The 18648-nt window shown below is 35.0% G+C and overlaps 1 long non-coding RNA gene and 1 pseudogene across 1 annotated transcript; one reads left to right on the forward strand and one right to left on the reverse strand.

Moving 5' to 3' along the window:
* LOC107153416 overlaps nt 1-18648 on the reverse strand; it is a 51043-nt pseudogene that overhangs the window by 1922 nt on the left and 30473 nt on the right.
* LOC125618032 lies at nt 9978-10180 on the forward strand. Its single transcript, XR_007349228.1, has 2 exons — nt 9978-10027; nt 10087-10180. It is a non-coding gene; the product is annotated as an uncharacterized LOC125618032 (long non-coding RNA).

Consider the following 18648-nt stretch of genomic DNA (forward strand, 5'->3'; position numbering starts at 1 on the left):
TATATATATATATATATATATATATATATATATATATATATATATATATATATATATTGTATATAGATATACATGTGTGTGTGAGAAGTAAAGATAGATAGGTGGATAGATAAATAGATAGATAGTGAGCTGGCCTCCTCACCTATTTCTTGATTCCTGTCTTAACTATGTGATAACTTCTGCATACGTTCCTGCTATTAGTGAAGCCATCTGCCATTAGGCCCTCATCAGAGGCAAGCAGATACCAGTGCCATGCTTTTAAATTTTCAGAACTGTGTGTTAAATAAGCCTCTTTTCTTTATAATGTATCCAGCCTCATATATTTTGTTACAGTAACACAAAAAGGACTAAGATGACATAAAAGAATTTTCAACATTAAATTACTTGTTCAAGTGAAGATGTAGAGGAAAAAGTCATCAAAAATATATGGAGAGTATATATTATATATAAATAAATACTAGATAATAAATTATATTGTATTTATTATTTTATTTTACATAATATACATATATTATTATTATTATTATTATAGCATTTCTATATGATATGTTGAGTAATTAAAAACTGCATGAGCTAGTCCCTGCCTGCATCTAATAGCTCTTTTCTTTCTTTATTCTTCCCGACCATCTAATTTCTGGCATCAATAAGCTTTATTCTGTTAACTAGAATGCAGTAAGTTTGTGATTTCTGTAAAGGTTCTGCATAAATTCTGATCTCTGATTGGACAGAAAATCCCTTTCTGACCATGCAACCAAAGCAGATAGCCAGTCAATCACTCCGATCATTTACTCTTCTTTTGCTTTTTTTTCTGCAGTATTTGTTAATATCTGGTACATTCCTGCATATTTATATAGTTTGTTTTTACATATTCTTTTCACAATAATGTATATTTTGTGAGGGTAGGAATTTTTCTCTCTTGTTAACTACTACATTCCCATTGTGCATACTGGCATCTGATGAAATTGGGCCCCAAATTATTGTGCAATTGATGAATTTAAAAAAGCAAATGTATACTCTAACCACAGATGGAGCATGAATTGTAAGCCCAAGATGAACTCATTCACAAAACTTCAGTTAATACATAGGTGTATCTTATTATTTTCTATTGAATAGAAAGAGCCAGATATAAGGAATGCAAATCTGTTCTCAATTCTGATAGTTTCCTATGACAGCTATGTTTACTCAGGAAAGTATTGGCAATAAATTTGTCAGAGCATAAAATCATTTGTTTTGAAAATTTAGTCTCCATTTTTGATTTTGTAATATTTATCTTTCCCACTGATATTCCTTCCAATACTTATATTAGCAGGAAACTGTTCTATTATTGATTTATCACTTGGAAACTTTATTATATTTCAGAAGTCTTTTCTTTATTCAGAAATTTGAATAAACTTTGAACACAATTTCAGTCCTTTGTCACAATTAAATTGATGGTAATCATTACTCTAATGTCATTACTTTTTAAATTTAATTTTTAAATTGCAATGAGTTTCAGATTTAAAATAAATTTAAAATGAAGTATGACAAATTATGCCAAAACCAGTTTTTAAAATCTAAAAATAGTCTGGGGGAAGAAATGAAAAGTCAAAAATGAAGATCTGCTATGGCCTCTGCAGAGCCCCCTCTGTGTTGAGCACAGTCCTAGAGCCACTCCATTAACAAAGCTTAGAGTCGAAATTAACTTTCCTGGACAGGGATTCTCTAAAGCTGAATTATTTATCATAATTTTATTGTATCTTCATGATGATGCCACTGCTCATTCCTTATATATTGATTGACCCCATTCATACTATTCTTGTAGATATTTCTAGCTCAGCACCAGTGATTCCACCTGCACATGATATATGGATGTTGAGGAACAAAACATGAGAATTATTATATTTAGGGAAATACATTTATCTTTTTTTCACTTATAAATATTCTGGCTATAGAATAAATGCTTGAAAGATAGCTGAGGTATGACATGTATGCCCTTAGAAAATAATACAGCCCTGTACAATCCGCACTGCCTGGGATAGAGCTCGGTATCTTGGCCGGATAGTGCTCAGTGGATGAAGATTAATCTGCTTCTCAGATATAAAAGCTGTGCCAAGAGATTGTAGTTAACTTATCTTTGGCCTTACATATTTGTACCTGTCAGATTTATATCAAGAATACTCAGTGTTCTCAAGGTACTACCGGAAGTGAATAATTCTATATTTCTGTGACGTTAGGGCTTTCTGGGAAAAGAACTCTAGTACCTGTGTTAAAGGACAAGACTCAGAAGTTAAAGGGGATTAGTGATCTGCTCCCATTCAAAAAGCAATAAAACTTTCCCCTGGAAGTCAAACACTTTCATTTTGTGTTAGCAAATTTTCTCTTTCTCTTCTTATGACTTTATTTATATTTCAGAGAGGAATGAAACTAGTCATGGAGCCAGTCATTTGTATTCCAAGGGGATTTCTGTCCCTCTCAGCAGGAGAGCTTATAGCTAAAAACTGTCCTACTCTTATATAAACTACCAGGCTCATAATTCTCTCCTGAGGCACAAGAAAAGCCCTCTGTGCACACATAGGCCTGATCATCTGGTTATCATCAAATAGATTCAGAAGAGAGGAAGATGGGGACATGGGGAACTGACATGGTTACTGCTGTACATAACGATAGTCTTTTTAATCTGGGTATTTCATGTTTCTTTCTCAGGCTGAAATATAGTAAAAAAATCTATCATAAATCTTCAAATTAATCCCTAGACAGAAAGCAAATACACTGTAAATTTCATCTTGGTAGTTTTAACACAATATCCAGCCTTTCAGAAAATGTCAACTTGGAAAGAATAAAATTATATGTGTACATATAATAAAATACAATAAAATTATATGTGTAGATATAAATTCATTTCTGAATGACATTCAACAAGGTAATTGCTATAAAAAATTTAAAAAGGGATTAACAACAATATGCATTGTCTTTTGTACTCTGTAGGTTTAACTGGTGTCTTCTGGAGCCAAATGTTAGTAAATGAATTAGGACACAGAAATATGCAGGAGGCTTTTATAGCTGTTTAAACAACACTAAATAACTAACATTGAAAATTCCTACCAATGCTACCATCCACAGGAATACACACTGCATGAAGTAAGTTCCAGGAGCAATTGCAAGAAGAAACCAGAAGTAGAGAAGCAAAAATAGGTCATATAGATAATAGAGAAAATTGAAAGAAATTTTTCGTGTACTTTTCTTTATGTAGGGTCAATTATAGTAAAATGAGACACTCTTGACTGTTTTGGTTAAAAAGAAAGAAGCTAAAGACAATGCAGTAGAGCATAATATTGATAGTTCATACAAACATTTGGGTATATCTGATATGCTTTGGCATGAAATCATCTTTAGTTGGAGATAAATTACACAACCATATTGGGAAAAATAATGTATAATTTAATGTAGCAGTAAAGTTATTATATACATATAATATATGTATAGACTATTGATAGGTCCAAATCTAACGTTTACAAATCAGGGATCAAATTACAGATTAAGCAAGATAAGATTTGACACTTGTGACTCATCCATATGAGATATTGAATAATGTTTGCTTGTATTAGTAATAAATTATGTTAGGATATTTTGAAAGTAAAATTTAAAAGAAACTTTCCATGAAGAAAGAGTTAAAATAAATATTAGGTAAAAATTTACTTCATGATAAGATAGCATAAAATACAATAATATGCCATGTGTGAAACAATTTTCAAATATGCAGTTGTTGACAGTGATTGTTGGAAAAATCTACATCTTCTATCCTCAAAAGGAGGTTAAAATAAGAATTTATCTTTATTTAAAGATAAAATATTTGATCTTCCATTGGAGATTAATGTTGAGCCCTGGAGGGCAGATAGAAAAAGGAGGCAGTACCATATGAGAATGGAAAGAAATTTAGAGCAGATCCCTAAATGGTAATTTTCTCCAGCCCCAACCTATTCAAATAGAGAAATGAAAAAATACCAACTAACGAGGAGATTCTGTATTTATGCTTACTCTTTCAAAACCACAGCCAAAAATATCCCCAAAATATTCTTTATTGATGGAATGGCCAACCACCAGGGGGTGGTTTCAATCATTTGCCTGGATCTTGGTAGATTTGGGCGGGGGTTGTTTGTTTTTGTTTTTTGGTATTGGGGATTAAACCCAGGGGCACTTAACCACTGAACCACATTCCAAGCCCTTTTCATGTTTTGTTTTGAGACAAGGTGGTCTTGCTAATTGCTTCAGGCCTTGTTTAGTTGCTGAGGCTGGCTTTGAATTTGCAGTCCTCTATCCTCAGCATCTGAGTCACTGGGATTACAGGCATGTGCCACCTTGCCTGGTGGTAGATTGCGTTCTTAAAGGCAAACCCTTAAGACGTTTGGCCTGGTAACTGAATAGGCTGCCTGATCATCGTGTTAACTTCACACACACACACACACACACACACACACACACCATTTTGGCCTTTTAAAACATTTTATGGTTAAATTTTATCATCTTTGTAGAACTATTACAGTAGACATCAATTTTTTACTACTCTAAAATGACAAAATTACATAATAAGGGTGACTTTTAAGTTAATGTAGTGTTTTAGTCAGCTCTTTCATCATTATGATCAAAACACCTGATACATACAACATAGAGGAGCAAAAGTTTATTTGGGGCTCATGATTTCAGAGGTCTCAGTCTATGGATGGGCTGACCACATTGCTCTGGGCCCAAGGTGAGGCAGTATATCATGGGGGAAGGGCCCAGTGGAAAAACCTGTTCAGCTTATGGTGGGATCAGAAAGCATGGGATCAGAGAGGTGAGGGAAGATAGCCACAGGACAGATTCACCTGCCGGGGCATTCCTCCAGTGATGCATCTCCTCCACCAATGCCCCACCTGCCTAGAGTTACTACCCAGTCAGTCCATTCAAATTAGGGTGGATCAATTAGGATACAACTCTCATAATCTGATCATTTCACTTCCTTTAACTTCCTTAGCCCCAGCTTTACATACAATTTTCTGGCCAACCTGCAAGTTTTTAAAATCCTTTAATTCTGTTTTCTACTCCTGACTCTCACAGAAACCCTGACCAAATGCCAGGGAAATAATAAAAAAAAAAATTCTAAACCTTGAGAATGAGATAGATATCCAAATACAGAAAGCACAGAATCCCAAATAGACAAGGTCAAGAAAGAATCACTCCATGACACTTTGACTCTTTATAATTAAAATGCCTAGCATTCAGAACATGGATAGAATTTTAAAAGCCTCAAGAGAAAAACTTCAGGTCAGATTAGAGGCAAGCCAATCAGAACTACTGCCCATTTCTCAGCACAAACTCTAGAATCTAGAAGGGCTTGGAATGATATATTCTAAGAATAAACTGTCATCCAAGATTACTATATCCAGCAAAGCTATCCTTCAGAATGAGAGGTAAAATAAAAACCTTCCAAGATAAGCAGAAGCTAAAAGAACTCATGACTACTAAGCTGTCTCTACTAAGAAAAACCAAGAGATACATCTCAAGGCCCTTGAAAAAAACAAAATCAAATCAATTTCAAAACCAAGAAGAAAGGAAATAATAAAGATCAGAGATGAAATCAATGAAATAAACATTTTACATTTTTAGTTTCACTGAATCATACACTTGAGGATGGTTAAAATCACAAATATTATGTCATATATATTTTACTAATAGAGGTGATGGCCAGTGTCTCATTGGGGGGTGTTCTTCTTATTGTCTAGTAGGAAGTAAGCCACCCTAAAACTTAGTCTCAAATAATTAGTGAATAATAAAACACAAATAGTCAAAAATGTGTTTACAAAAGCAAAGCCCCTGAGAGATCTAGTCTACATAGGTGCTGGAACTAGACAAGGGAAAGATGGCTCTGGTGGTTTATTTAAGGGGGTACATCAAAGGCAGGGATACAGTTTCAAGGGCACAGTCTTGCTTCATGATGTCTAGTAGTCAGCAGGTTGATTGGTGTCTTCTCAAGCCACACCATCTCAGGTGCTCTGTGGGATCTTTGGCAGAGCTCGAGGGGGAAGTTCATCTGCATCAGGTGATCAATCCCATGGGGGGTGCTACAGGAAGTTCCCAATGCCCAACTTATCCCCGCACTAGGCTACAATGTGCAACATAGTCCACACACAGCCCATGGACAGCTTGTGACATTTTACCATAATTTTAAAAAAGAATACAAAGCCTTGAAGAATAAACAATTCCAATTAAAAAGAAATTAATGCATATGAGTAATATGACTATTGAAGTGTTCTGTGAGAAAAGTTAAACAATTTTCAATTCTTAAGATCTAGAAAAAGGCTAAAATGCCTTCCAATTTCTGAATATTTTTTCAGCCTTATTTCTCATACTAAGTCTGAGATTACCTCAGGTTGAATGATAATTGTAACCACCTATATTATTGTTAAAAAAAAATCCTGGATATTGTCCCTAAAGAAATGTCCTAGTGGAACAATCTCCATAATCTGGGTTTTTAATAGAAATTTCCACAAAGTCTATGATCAGTATATTTATAATGATAGGAATGGGTGATTAAGCATAATCAGGCAAAGGGATAATTATTTATCCAAGATAATTTTAAAATATTTTGTAACAGATCCCTATTCAGTAGACTAACCCAATTTTGTAATGATTAAATTCCAGGGTCAATTAGTATAGTTGTTACTTAAGAAAGTTCCCTATTACATCCTTGAAGAAAGGTATAACTTTAGAGAAATGTGAATCAAATATGAATATACTTAGGTCAATTTAAAACTACCCAAAAACCCATATTCAAAGATTTCTTCCTAACGGATAAATGAATCCATGGAAGAAAATTTCCAATGGGAAACCAAAGGATTAAATATGTTAGTTTTATCATGTTTAACCAGTTTATGGCTGGTGTATTTTAATTGAACATACTTAGCTTCTAATTTTTAATTTCAGAATGGCTCTTTCAAATTATATTTTTTAAGACCCTCAAACCTCAGCATTCTGTTTGAGGGATGGGAATCAGAATATATGTCATAAATGGGTTTGCATTAATATGTGTCTACTCTTATATACCTGTGAGTATCTACAAAATATAAACACTTATTTAATTAACATCACACTGTAAAGACTTCAGGCATTGCTGGACTCAGTGAAGGTTCATTATACAGACAGTTGTTCAGTGAAAGTTACTGAACTGGTTTAAATAATGAGTAAATAAGCCTCAGAGTTCAGATTTGAAAGGTACAGAAAGTCATCTACAAAGATAGATCATCCAGGTCAAATTAATGGATAAAATTACCTAGAGAAATCACACAGACAAAAGTGCTAAGGATAGAGAGAAGGACATGAGAATTTAGAATATGCAAAGGAAACCAGAATGCAGTAGGATGTAACCTGAGTTTGGTGGCAGTGGGCTAGGAAGGAGATGGTAACAATCTCATTATATGCAAGATGAGAGATGAAAGGACAACTAATGAACTTATTGAACATATTTAGTAACATGATAAATTGATCAATTAAATTATAAGACTGGTACTTGATAAACCAAGGCAGAACAGAAGGAGAGTAATGAAACTGCATGTTTAAGTGAATGAATATCGATGATTGTCTTCACCCAGGTGTGATCTGACCCATTTTAAAAAAGCCAGTTCTTGGTTTTAATGCTTTAGTATTGCCATATTGAAATAAGAGTTTTAGAACAATGGGTGCTTTTTTTTTTCTTTTTGCACTGGGCCTCACAAGTTAGGTAGCAGTTCTGTGAAAACCTAAGTGCATCTTTGACAGAAGATAATATTGTATAGGAGAAAAAAAGATTGAAGATGCAAAACACAAATAGTAAATTTAATAGAATGAGATCCTAGAATAAAAGAGAATAAGATGAAGAACATGGATAGAGGTCTTAGAGTTAATAGGGATGAGAACAGCATTTACTCAGAGAAAAGAAACGTGGGTGGAACAAGGATGTGGAAACGTGAAAAGATACTACATTGAAAATGAAGAAGCTAAGAGGTTTCCTTATCTTAATGGTCTCTATATTCTCAAGTAAGCAGTTCAGTACTGCGTGCATGTGTTTAACCAACAGAGATTTCAAGAAAATGGATGAAAGAAAAGATGGAAGATGGATGAAAACATTTACGAGAAACAGGGAGAAAAAGTAAAAGTATGAGCAAAAAATAATCTTGATTAGACAGAATGGTGAATATAAACCCTATTGAAGAAAGTTATAACATCATATAGAGAAGAGAGAAACAATGTGCATTTGCTTTAGCTTTGAGTATGTCAATATAAATTTTTGACACATGAACAAATATTCAATATTCTTTAAGGTGAATTGTCATTTCATTATGTAGCATTATTGACAATATTAATAGGATAACTGCCTGAGAAAATTGTTATATTTAAGCTCCTGAAAATCCTCTTGTCCACCACTTTCTTCACATCAAGCTTTGAGGGTTCTTTAGCTCCAATATGTCTTATTCATATAATATAGTATGCATTAATGAAAATTAAAAAACCATTGCTACATCAATAATACATAATAGTTCCACAAAACCTAATTGGGAGTAAAAGAAGCAAAACCAAGAATGGCTAACTTGCTTAATACAAATTTCAAAAACATATTAATTTATAAGATTAGGAGTCAAGACCATGGTTACCTTTTGAAGACAAAGTTGAATGATAACCTGCTTCTTGGGTATCAGTAGTGTTTTATTTATTGGTCTGGATAGTGGGTACACAGATTCATTGTATTAATTTATTGCTCTGTCCACATGGGATTTGTACTTTTTTATGTGTTATAAATCAACAAAGAAGCTAAGAAAAACCTTTATTATTATTATGAAAAACATTCAGAGGTGATTATTAGGGAATGATTTATTAAAATGGGAATGTATCTAGCTAATTGGTTGGGCTGCATACGACATATTGGAGCTAAAGAACCCTCAAAACTTGATGTGAAGAAAGGCAGTGGACAAGAGGATTTTCAGGAGCTTAAATATAACAATTTTCTCAGGCAGTTATCCTATTAATATTGTCAATAATACTACATAATGAAATGTGGTGAAGGCGATCCCCCTCTCAGTGTCTTGACAAAGTCACAGTGAAAATAAGTGCTGGCAAATCCGCTCCCCCACTGTCTTGACAAGGTCACAGTGAGGATGAATGCTGGCAAAGCTATGCTGGTTGGTGAGAAACCAAAACCATGAGACCCTTTTTTTATGTAATTGGGGCTTTTCATTTTCATGCTCATGTTCCTGACTGGAGGCATGAGTATGTTAAATGCCAAACCAAATTAAATTTTAGATGGCTAGAACATAAAAGGTAGTTCATGCCTTGAAGGCTGTTCTACTACCCCTCAGCATATCAAGGACAAAGTAGAAGGCTGCTCTACTATCTTGACACATTGAAGACAAAACTGATAATGGACAACAATCATTCTCTGAAAGGTCATGAGAATTTTAGGCACCACATTGATTATATCAACTAGAACCCAAGCCCATATTTCTGGTCTTTTAGAAAACCTAATCATTGTGCTCATTATACAAAACCCACCATATGTAGTTTCATTCTTGATTAAAGAAAGTTATGTTATACACTTAGGAAAGTTAAGACATATAAGGGTACATTCTTTTCATTTCTATAAACCCTCTTTTACTTCACATAGGGATTTATAATGAGCATACTTAATATTGGCGGAAAGTGGACTGATGTTTAGAACTTACTTTTTATTGAGAAAGATTATAAAGATATAAGAACTAGTGCACCTTGATTGAGAAATAAAGAAACTCTTTGAGAGAGCAGCTCAACTAGTTTTATGAGAATAAATTTAGGAATTAATTAAAGTAGCTTTGTAAAAGATATTTTTAGAATAATGTTAGAAGTATTATTCTATTTAGATTCTTGGGTTTAGAATTCTTAAGTTTTTAGTTATATGGGTTTCTGATATGTTTTAAGAATGGTTCATAAACTTTAGGATATTTTAAGTATAAGATTTAAGGGATCTTTTTTAGATGGGAATTTTAGATTAGAAATAAAAGTGCAGGTGTACTTTTTTTTTAATTTTTATTGTTGGTTGTTCAAAACANTTTGCTATTCATGCAGGTGTACTTTAAAACTTAAAGGTTAATGATAGGTTAGGAGACTTAGAGTCTGGTTACGTAGTTTGGCATTAGTTAATAAGAAAATAGTACATCTTGGGAAAATCTGAAAAAAATGTAAATTAGGGACACATTTTATTAATGATTGATAACTAAAAAGTCACATCCTGGAAAAATGTAGATTGATGTTACATTTTTCTATACCCCTAATTATGGTAAAGGAAATGTTATGTCTTGACAAAGTTTTGAAATTGTATAATCAATGACGTATTATGAATCTATAATGATGAGAAAATTGTAATAAAAGATGACCCAGAGAAAGCTGCATTAGAGCTCTCTCTCTCTGGAGATTACTCCAATGAAACGACTCCTGTCTCATCTTTTCGCTGACACCACTCATCCTTCAGGATCCCTGGACCCTGCTAGGGCTGGACCCCAGCAGAAATGACAGTTCATCTTAAAGAATATTGAATATTTGTTCGTGTGTCAAAAATTTATATTGACATACTCACAGCTAAAGTAAATGCACATTGTTCTCTCTTCTCTGTCTGTTGTTATAACATTCTCCAATAGGGTGTTATGTTCACATTCTGTCTAATCAAGGTTATTGTATGTATTTGCTACTGTGCGTGAATATTTGATGTTTTTCCAATTCTTGCTGTTAAAATAATGCTGTTATAAACATTCTTGTACATTTTCATACACATTTGCCTGCAAGTTTGTTGAGTATATTCTCAGTTATAGAATTGGCAGGTTATAGGTTGTATGTATTTAAAACAATAACAGTCAATTTCAAAGAACTTTCCAAAGTTAACTTCATCAATTTATGTTCTCACAAACAGTATATGAGATTTCTGGTTGTTTCACATACCCATACAACAGTTGGCACATGCTATTTAATTTTAGCCATTTCGTCATGTTGTATTTGTCTTTTGTATCTTTTTAAAGCTTTCAAATGTAGAGCATCTTTAAAAAGTTTAATGGTATTTTGGATTCTCTCTTTTATGAAGGGTCTGTTCTAGTCACTTGCCTCTGTCATTTCCTTTTAGATTTCTGTTGGGAGATCCCAAGAATACTCTTAGGACATGATGACACTATAAGGACACACAGGCCTCAGAAAATTTGTTTTGTTCACAGTTTCCTTTATTCCAACACATGGATACAGATTAAATTCAGCAAAAGTGTACCCAGGACAAAGTCTACGTGAAACCAGGCAGAAGCTTCCAGATGTACTCTCCCAATGGAAAAGCATAGAGATACACTTAATTCTTTCAGCAATGATGTGGGCAAACATGAAAAGTGTTAATCAGCCAGAGGAACTCTCAAGTCCACCCTATCCCCACATCAGGACTAGAGTGACTAGATGCACTAGAGTGAGTAGAGCCAGCTATTTCCTTCTCACACATTGAAAGGTTATTAGTGGAGTTGGATATTTCCCTTCCCCCAGGTTTTAGGCTCTGGCGAACTAGGTTCCCCTGAGATAAACCTTGCTAATTTGTTGTTAACAAAGTGCTCTGGTCTTGGCTTGGTGAGAACCTGGTCAAGCTCACTTGGCTTATAAAGCTCTTGGAAGTGAGACTTAACAAAATATTTTATATATATATATATAATATAAATGGGTTCCCCTGGAGTTTCTGACTCTCAGACTTTGCACACTGAGTCTCTTGCAGTTCATTACTTACCATTCAGATTTTCCTACTTTGGCATTGGTTCTCTATTTATTTCTGCTACCTTGAGCCTCTGCTCAGGTAAGCTGCAACCCCCTGTATTCACCTGTCTCTCTCTCTGACCTTTTCCCCTATGTCTTCACCTTCCTTAAAGATCCAAGAAAAGTTGTTGGTTTTTTAGTGTGTTCAGTCTCCTTATGTTGGAACCAGAAACAGGAAGTCTGAATGCCTTTAGGGCCTGCCACTGATGCCATTGTTTTGCCACTGCTATTGACAGCATCCTTTCATCCTACATCTTGAGTCTCTTCCCATCTTCTAGTACTCTCCTGAACATATCTATACTTCACTGGTGTTAAGGAAACTCTTGGATCTTTTATGCACTAAAATACAGATGTTTTGAGAAACCATACTCAGATCTATTTTCAGAGGAATATACCTCAACGATTGCTACTTTTTACACACACTGTGCTGGAAAGCTAACTTCAGTCTTACTGGGCTCTGTACTTGGGGAAGTGAGGCACAACCCCATATGATTTCTATGATGTCCTTGCCTCTGGGTCACTGCCTAAAGCAACCAGCAGGCAGCAACACTACACTGAAACCCAGGCCTCTTCTTTTTTCTTTTTCTTTTTCTTACTATGGATTGAACTCAGGGGCACTTAACCAATGAGCCACATCCCCAGCCCTATATTGTATTTTATTTAGAGACAGGGTCTCACTGATTTGCTTAGTGCCTTGCTTTTGCTGAGGATGGCTTTTAACTCATAATCCTTTTGTGTTACCTCTTGAGCCGCTAGAATTACAAGCATGAGCCATGGTGCTGGCCTCTTCTTATTTTTCCCCCCAATTTTTTTCACAGCTAGGAAAGTGTTTTTACTCTCCATTCAGCAGAGAGAAAAATTAGCTTTCATATCAGGTATCTTCCAGACTCTAATTTTATGCATAACATTAGTTGGAATGGATAAAAATGGTTTGGATAAAAATTAGAGTATGCAAGGACTGAAGTATTATAAAGGTTTATGATAAGGTCACAGGGTGAATGGTTAGTATAAGATGGGGGACAAGATTATTGAGGTGAAGAGCTCAAGGAATTAAAATGAGGTTGTGAGAAAGATTAAATCGCTAAAACTGAAGGCAGGAATAGTTTCAGAGGGAGTAAAAGTAAGCAGGAACTAAACAGGCAGAACAACCTGTAGTTTAATAGATGATCACAACAGCAAAAAAAAAGTAAGTAATATAATTGAATGGTATGATATTCAGAGCTTGGAGGAAACTTCTTAGAGAGGAGGAAGTGAGAATAATTTAAAAGAAGAAATAATGAACAAAGAGGATTAACTAACACTCAGGTCCAGTGAACCCAGGTATATGGGAGAAAAAAGTTGCACCACTTGAAGGAGCTATGAGGGAAGCATCATTCTCAGGAAAAAAACAGATTGTCAGTAGAGCAGGAAGGTGAAGAGGCCAGTGAGAGGTTTAAGATACAGAGGTGATGATGGAATTCCAGATAATAAGAGTTTTAGGAGTTAAAGAGAGTTGGGAAGAATTAGAATAAGGATTATATGGAGCCATATAAGGTTTAGAAATCCATAGATCATAAGTAACCTGAGAGTGTGACCTTCTTGTAATGAAAACACAAAGAGAAAGTAAGCATAATCGAATTGAATCTAATAGACTCAAAGCCAGTGTTAATGGTGAAGTTAAGAGTGTTTAGGAGTGAAGGAAGGGACAGCTTCTGAGACACACTCTTGAGTCCTGTTGGTTGAGGCAAGGTTGTTTAGAGAGGTGTCACAGTCCCAATGCAAGGCACTCACTCTTGACCTCTATTGATGAAGCTGAGGATTTTTGAGGAAACCTAAGATTACTCAAAACACACAGGCCCCTTTGGGGAAGTAAAAGACTTTGGGGACACATGCATTTGTGTGAAGATGATAGACTCACATCTTTAGATTTCCTGCCCCCATCTCCACCCCTTCCATTTCTTACACTAAACAAAGGAAGGGAGAAGGGAAGAAGCCCCCCTGCATAAATACCAGCAGACCCAGTACAAAGGGGAATCATGCAATACATGCCTTAATTTACATCAACTGCCACCATAATGAGCAAGTATATATGGTCTTCTTCTTTTTGTTTTTCTTTTAGCTTCTTCATTGTAACCACTTGAAAGCTTATGATTGGGGCAGTCCTGTTTTGAATTTTCCTCATTTTAATCAAGTATGTCATTATGTATATTCTAAAAACCATCTCCCTTCCCATTTTGTTAAGATGACCCTCTTATAGATAAGAGTCATCTGTGAATCTGCAGAGTATTATTACATAGTGAGACCAGCAAGTGAAAATCATATTGTTTTGGAATCATATTGTTATATCCAACCAAAGCAGCTTTTCCATACTTTTACATATCTTAATAGGAAATACCCTGGATAAACTTAGAGAAGTTGACAGTAGTAGAAGAATTCATCATCCTTCGTCTGGAAAACTATTTTATTTATAATTTGCACAACTCTGTACTTGGTAAATATGAGATAAAATGCATAATGTATTTCTTGACCTTAAAACCAGTTTTTCTATTTGGGAATACAGGACAAATACATATAATAATTAGAAATAACTTAGAATTCAATGAGAACATGGTAAAAATTGTGTAAGTGTGATGACAAAATTTTTGAAATATTAGAAACTGAGCCTGTCTGACTTCAAAGTTTCTACTTCCCTACTACACTTTTCTGCCTCAGCTAAATTCTGGGCCATATATAATCTGCTCATATGAAAAAGTCTGAAGTAAGATCTTAAAATCAAATTCAATGGGATTAGAGTTAACCTTGGTTGCCAATATTTATAATTTATTAATAAACATATAGACAGTAATACAGTCACAGAAAATTTGAAATGCTTTCAAATACCTTCAAGATACTTCCATGCTTTACAAGAAATACTGAACTTACCTGTGTGGAATCTTTGAATATTCTGAATTAAAACAATCTATTAGCTGGGTGTTGTGGTACATGCCTATAATCCCAGCAATTTGGGAGGCTGAGGCAGGAGGATCACAGATTCAAGGACAATCCCAGCAACTCAGCAAATTCCTGTCTCAAAATAAAACAAAAAGTGCTGGGGATGTGGTAGAACGTCCATGAGTTGAATCCCCATTACTATAAAGCAAACAAAATAAAAAGTAAATTACCTAGTGCCGCAGACCGGCTGCAGCAAAATAACCGGGGGATGACGAATAACTTGTGTACGTTGATACAGCAGGAGAGGGAGCCGTTTATTGTAGGACAGGAGTGGTATTTATACATTTCACACAGCTTATCTAATTAACATAAACTAGATATAGCAGTTAACCAATAAAGAATCTCCACAGTTAATTGCTCGCTTTTGGTACTTCACAAACCACTCCCTCTGGCATTTTGCCAGGTGCCATCCAGACTTGTTTACAGACTCTAACATTTGCTAGGCGCGTTCCTGACTTGTTTACAGACTCTAACAACCTAGTTTCGATTTATGCTTGTTTCTGAGTAAAAATTGTAAGATCTGTTCTTTCATACTCGTTGCTTCCATAGATTCACTGTTTAATCCACCAGATTAAATTTATTTTAAAACATCATTTAATAATTTAATAAATAAAACTTTCTAATGTATCATTTTCTGTGAAAACTCTTTTTTTTATTCATTTATTTTTAGACAAATTCTCCATTGTACAATGTGACAAATATGAATGTGACAACTGCAACTTGGAATGGTAGAAATGACTTATTGGCTGACCTGGAAGATGTTAAAATTTTACTTTCTGAAATCACAAACCTCATTAATCATAAAACTATTTCTTACTATAATCATATAGACTTTTTGTATGGATTAGATGCTTATCATCAAGTTTATCATGAAATCCGTGATATTATCCAAAAAAATCTATAAAGAACCATGATACTCTGTGTTTAAGGACTTATATCATTCCTATTAAAATTCAATTATTATAAGCTAAGAGTGATGGCACATGCCTATAATCCTGGCTATTCAGGAGGCTAAGACTGGAGGATTTCAAGTTCTGGACTAATCTGCAAGACCCTCAGCAACTTAGTGAGTCCCTGTCTTAAAATAAAAAAGGACTGGGGATGTAGCTCAGTGATGGAGTGCCCCTGGTTTCAATTCCCTGTGCCAAAAAAGGAATCCAATCATTTTTTTTCTTACTATGTATGTTTATTCACATATTAAATTAGAGTATTCAATAAAACAATTGTCTATTTTCTCCTTGTTCCCAGACTATCTGTTCATTAAATCAGTGGTATCTATATTTACAAGGAAAATGGTAGACATATATCAGTACAGTCTATTGAGTTTCTTAATAGAATTTAAATACCTAATATCAGAAACAATAATCTTACCATTTTTTTGCAAGAGATAACCTTTTAAAGAATGTTCTTTTTTTTCTTCAAAAGAATATGAACTAATGTTATGCATAAAATTAGAGTCTGGAAGATACCTGATATGAAAGCTAATTTTTCTCTCTGCTGAATGGAGAGTAAAAACACTTTCCTAGCTGTGAAAAAAATTGGGGGGAAAAATAAGAAGAGGCCAGCACCATGGCTCATGCTTGTAATTCTAGCGGCTCAAGAGGTAACACAAAAGGATTATGAGTTAAAAGCCATCCTCAGCAAAAGCAAGGCACTAAGCAAATCAGTGAGACCCTGTCTCTAAATAAAATACAATATAGGGCTGGGGATGTGGCTCATTGGTTAAGTGCCAAACTACAGGTTGTTCTGCCTGTTTAGTTCCTGCTTACTGTTACTCCCTCTGAAACTATTCCTGCCTTCAGTTTTAGCGATTTAATCTTTCTCACAACCTCATTTTAATTCCTTGAGCTCTTCACCTCAATGATCTTGTCCCCCATCTTATACTAACCATTCACCCTGTGACCTTATCATAAACCTTTATAATACTTCAGTCCTTGCATACTCTAATTTTTATCCATTCCATTTTCTAAACATCACCTAATTCTCCCTGACATAGCAATGTCAAAAATTCTTCAACATTGCCAAGATTGTGCATCCATTCATCCTTTCAACCTTTTATTATATCTTATTCCTTCAATGTACTTTCTTTCCTTCTTATCCAGCTGAAATTCCATAATCAATCATTAAAATGACTCACTTATATTTACTCAACACTTTTCTACTTGCATTGCATCATCCTACTTGCTTCACACAAAAAAAAAATTGTAGAAAAATCCAATTCCTACACACTATATGCCTATACTAATGAGACTGAACAAAACTGGAGGAAAAAAAAAAACTAAGCACTACGCTTACTGAAGTCACTTCAAATTGATGATTGCACACCTCATGCAGGCCATTAGTCTTGCCCAGCAACCATACCATAATTCCCTCATCCATTTCCTTGTCCATGCTTCTGGGCAATTATGTAATACTTTCTCTTTGCTCCACTGACTTCTACTTTCTTTTCTATCCATACTCTATTTTATTAAAATGCACTTTCCCATTTTGACAAAAAAACTGCAGCAATCATAAAAGTTCAGAGACTTTTACTACATCAATATACTTACCAGCAAATAAAAAAGGGATATTATCTCTGTTAGCTCAAAAGCTTATCTATTACTTGTCTACTAGATGACATCTATCCTAGAATTCCATCTCTTTCTCTCTTCATAAAATTTCTCCTCTTTAGTAGGGCATTTTCATTAATGTAAAAACCTGCTGTTAATTGTCTCAGAAGATAGATTCACTTCCCCATTTCCTACCACAGCTCTTGACAAATATTTTTATTCTCCTTTCAGCAAGATTCTAGAGAAGGGTTTTCACCATCTCCACTTTCTCTCATTAATCATCTTTTTAAAGATTGTAGTAAAATACACATAAAATAAAATTTATAATTTTAACCATTTAAAGTGTGCAACTGAATGTCATTTGTCAAATTATTGGGCAATCATAATAATAATCATTTTAAAAATCCAATCTAAATAGTCTTACATCTCCATCCAGTAGTATGCTAGAACCAGTTTCTATTAATAAGATCTAATTATGGGCATCTTTTCCCAACTTTAAGTACAGTGGTATTGCATTGGTTGGTTAAAATCAATCATGACAGGAATAACCTCACCACAGAAATTGACAAATGTTACTTATGTCTCCACCCCCACAAGTTATAAAATATTTACCAGCACACACTACTTAGATCCTTCCACCAAAAGTGTTCAAGATAATTTATAACCTTAACATTTATAAAAGCTTCTGTCTTTGAGGTGGCCTGAAGGAAGTGAAATGAAACTTAGACAACTTTCAAACCCTGACTGGATTTGATCAGGAGTTCTCTTATGTTAAGGCCAGCACAGCTTTTTCCTAAAATGAAACCAGGATTTCACTTTGACCCTTCCGGACTTCTGCAAGCTCAGAGAGAGGATCACTAGGCAATGCTGAGCTGACGTGGATCTGGGGCGAACAGTCTGGGCCTCTCAGAACACACACGGAGCCCGGATTGGCTGAATTCAAGCTCCCGTTAGCCTGCTTCTCGCAGACGAACTGCTGTGACTCAGCACTAAACGATCCTGCTGAAACAATTGGTCGGCCCTTCTGAAACTACAGAGGTTAATGCCAACCGAGCCTTCATAGGCAGTGGCCACAGGATTGAAACGGGGCTTCAGAGAGCCAGTCAGGACGCACCCGTTGCATTGGTCACCCAGCAAAGGGAACGAACTGTCGCCATTTGCAAGGGATACCACCATGGCAGAGAACTGACGTCACCAGAATGCGGCGGAGGAGATAACTCCATTGAAACCAGCGGCAACAGTGACTTCTTCCCTTCCCTTCTAATACCTTTCCTCCCAAGCATCAAATAAATTTACAGGTGTAAACAGTAACTCAGCAGTCAAACAGAACAAGAAGTAA

The sequence above is a fragment of the Marmota marmota genome, unplaced genomic scaffold (assembly GCF_001458135.2).
Source record: "Marmota marmota marmota unplaced genomic scaffold, marMar, whole genome shotgun sequence".
NCBI lineage: Eukaryota > Metazoa > Chordata > Mammalia > Rodentia > Sciuridae > Marmota > Marmota marmota.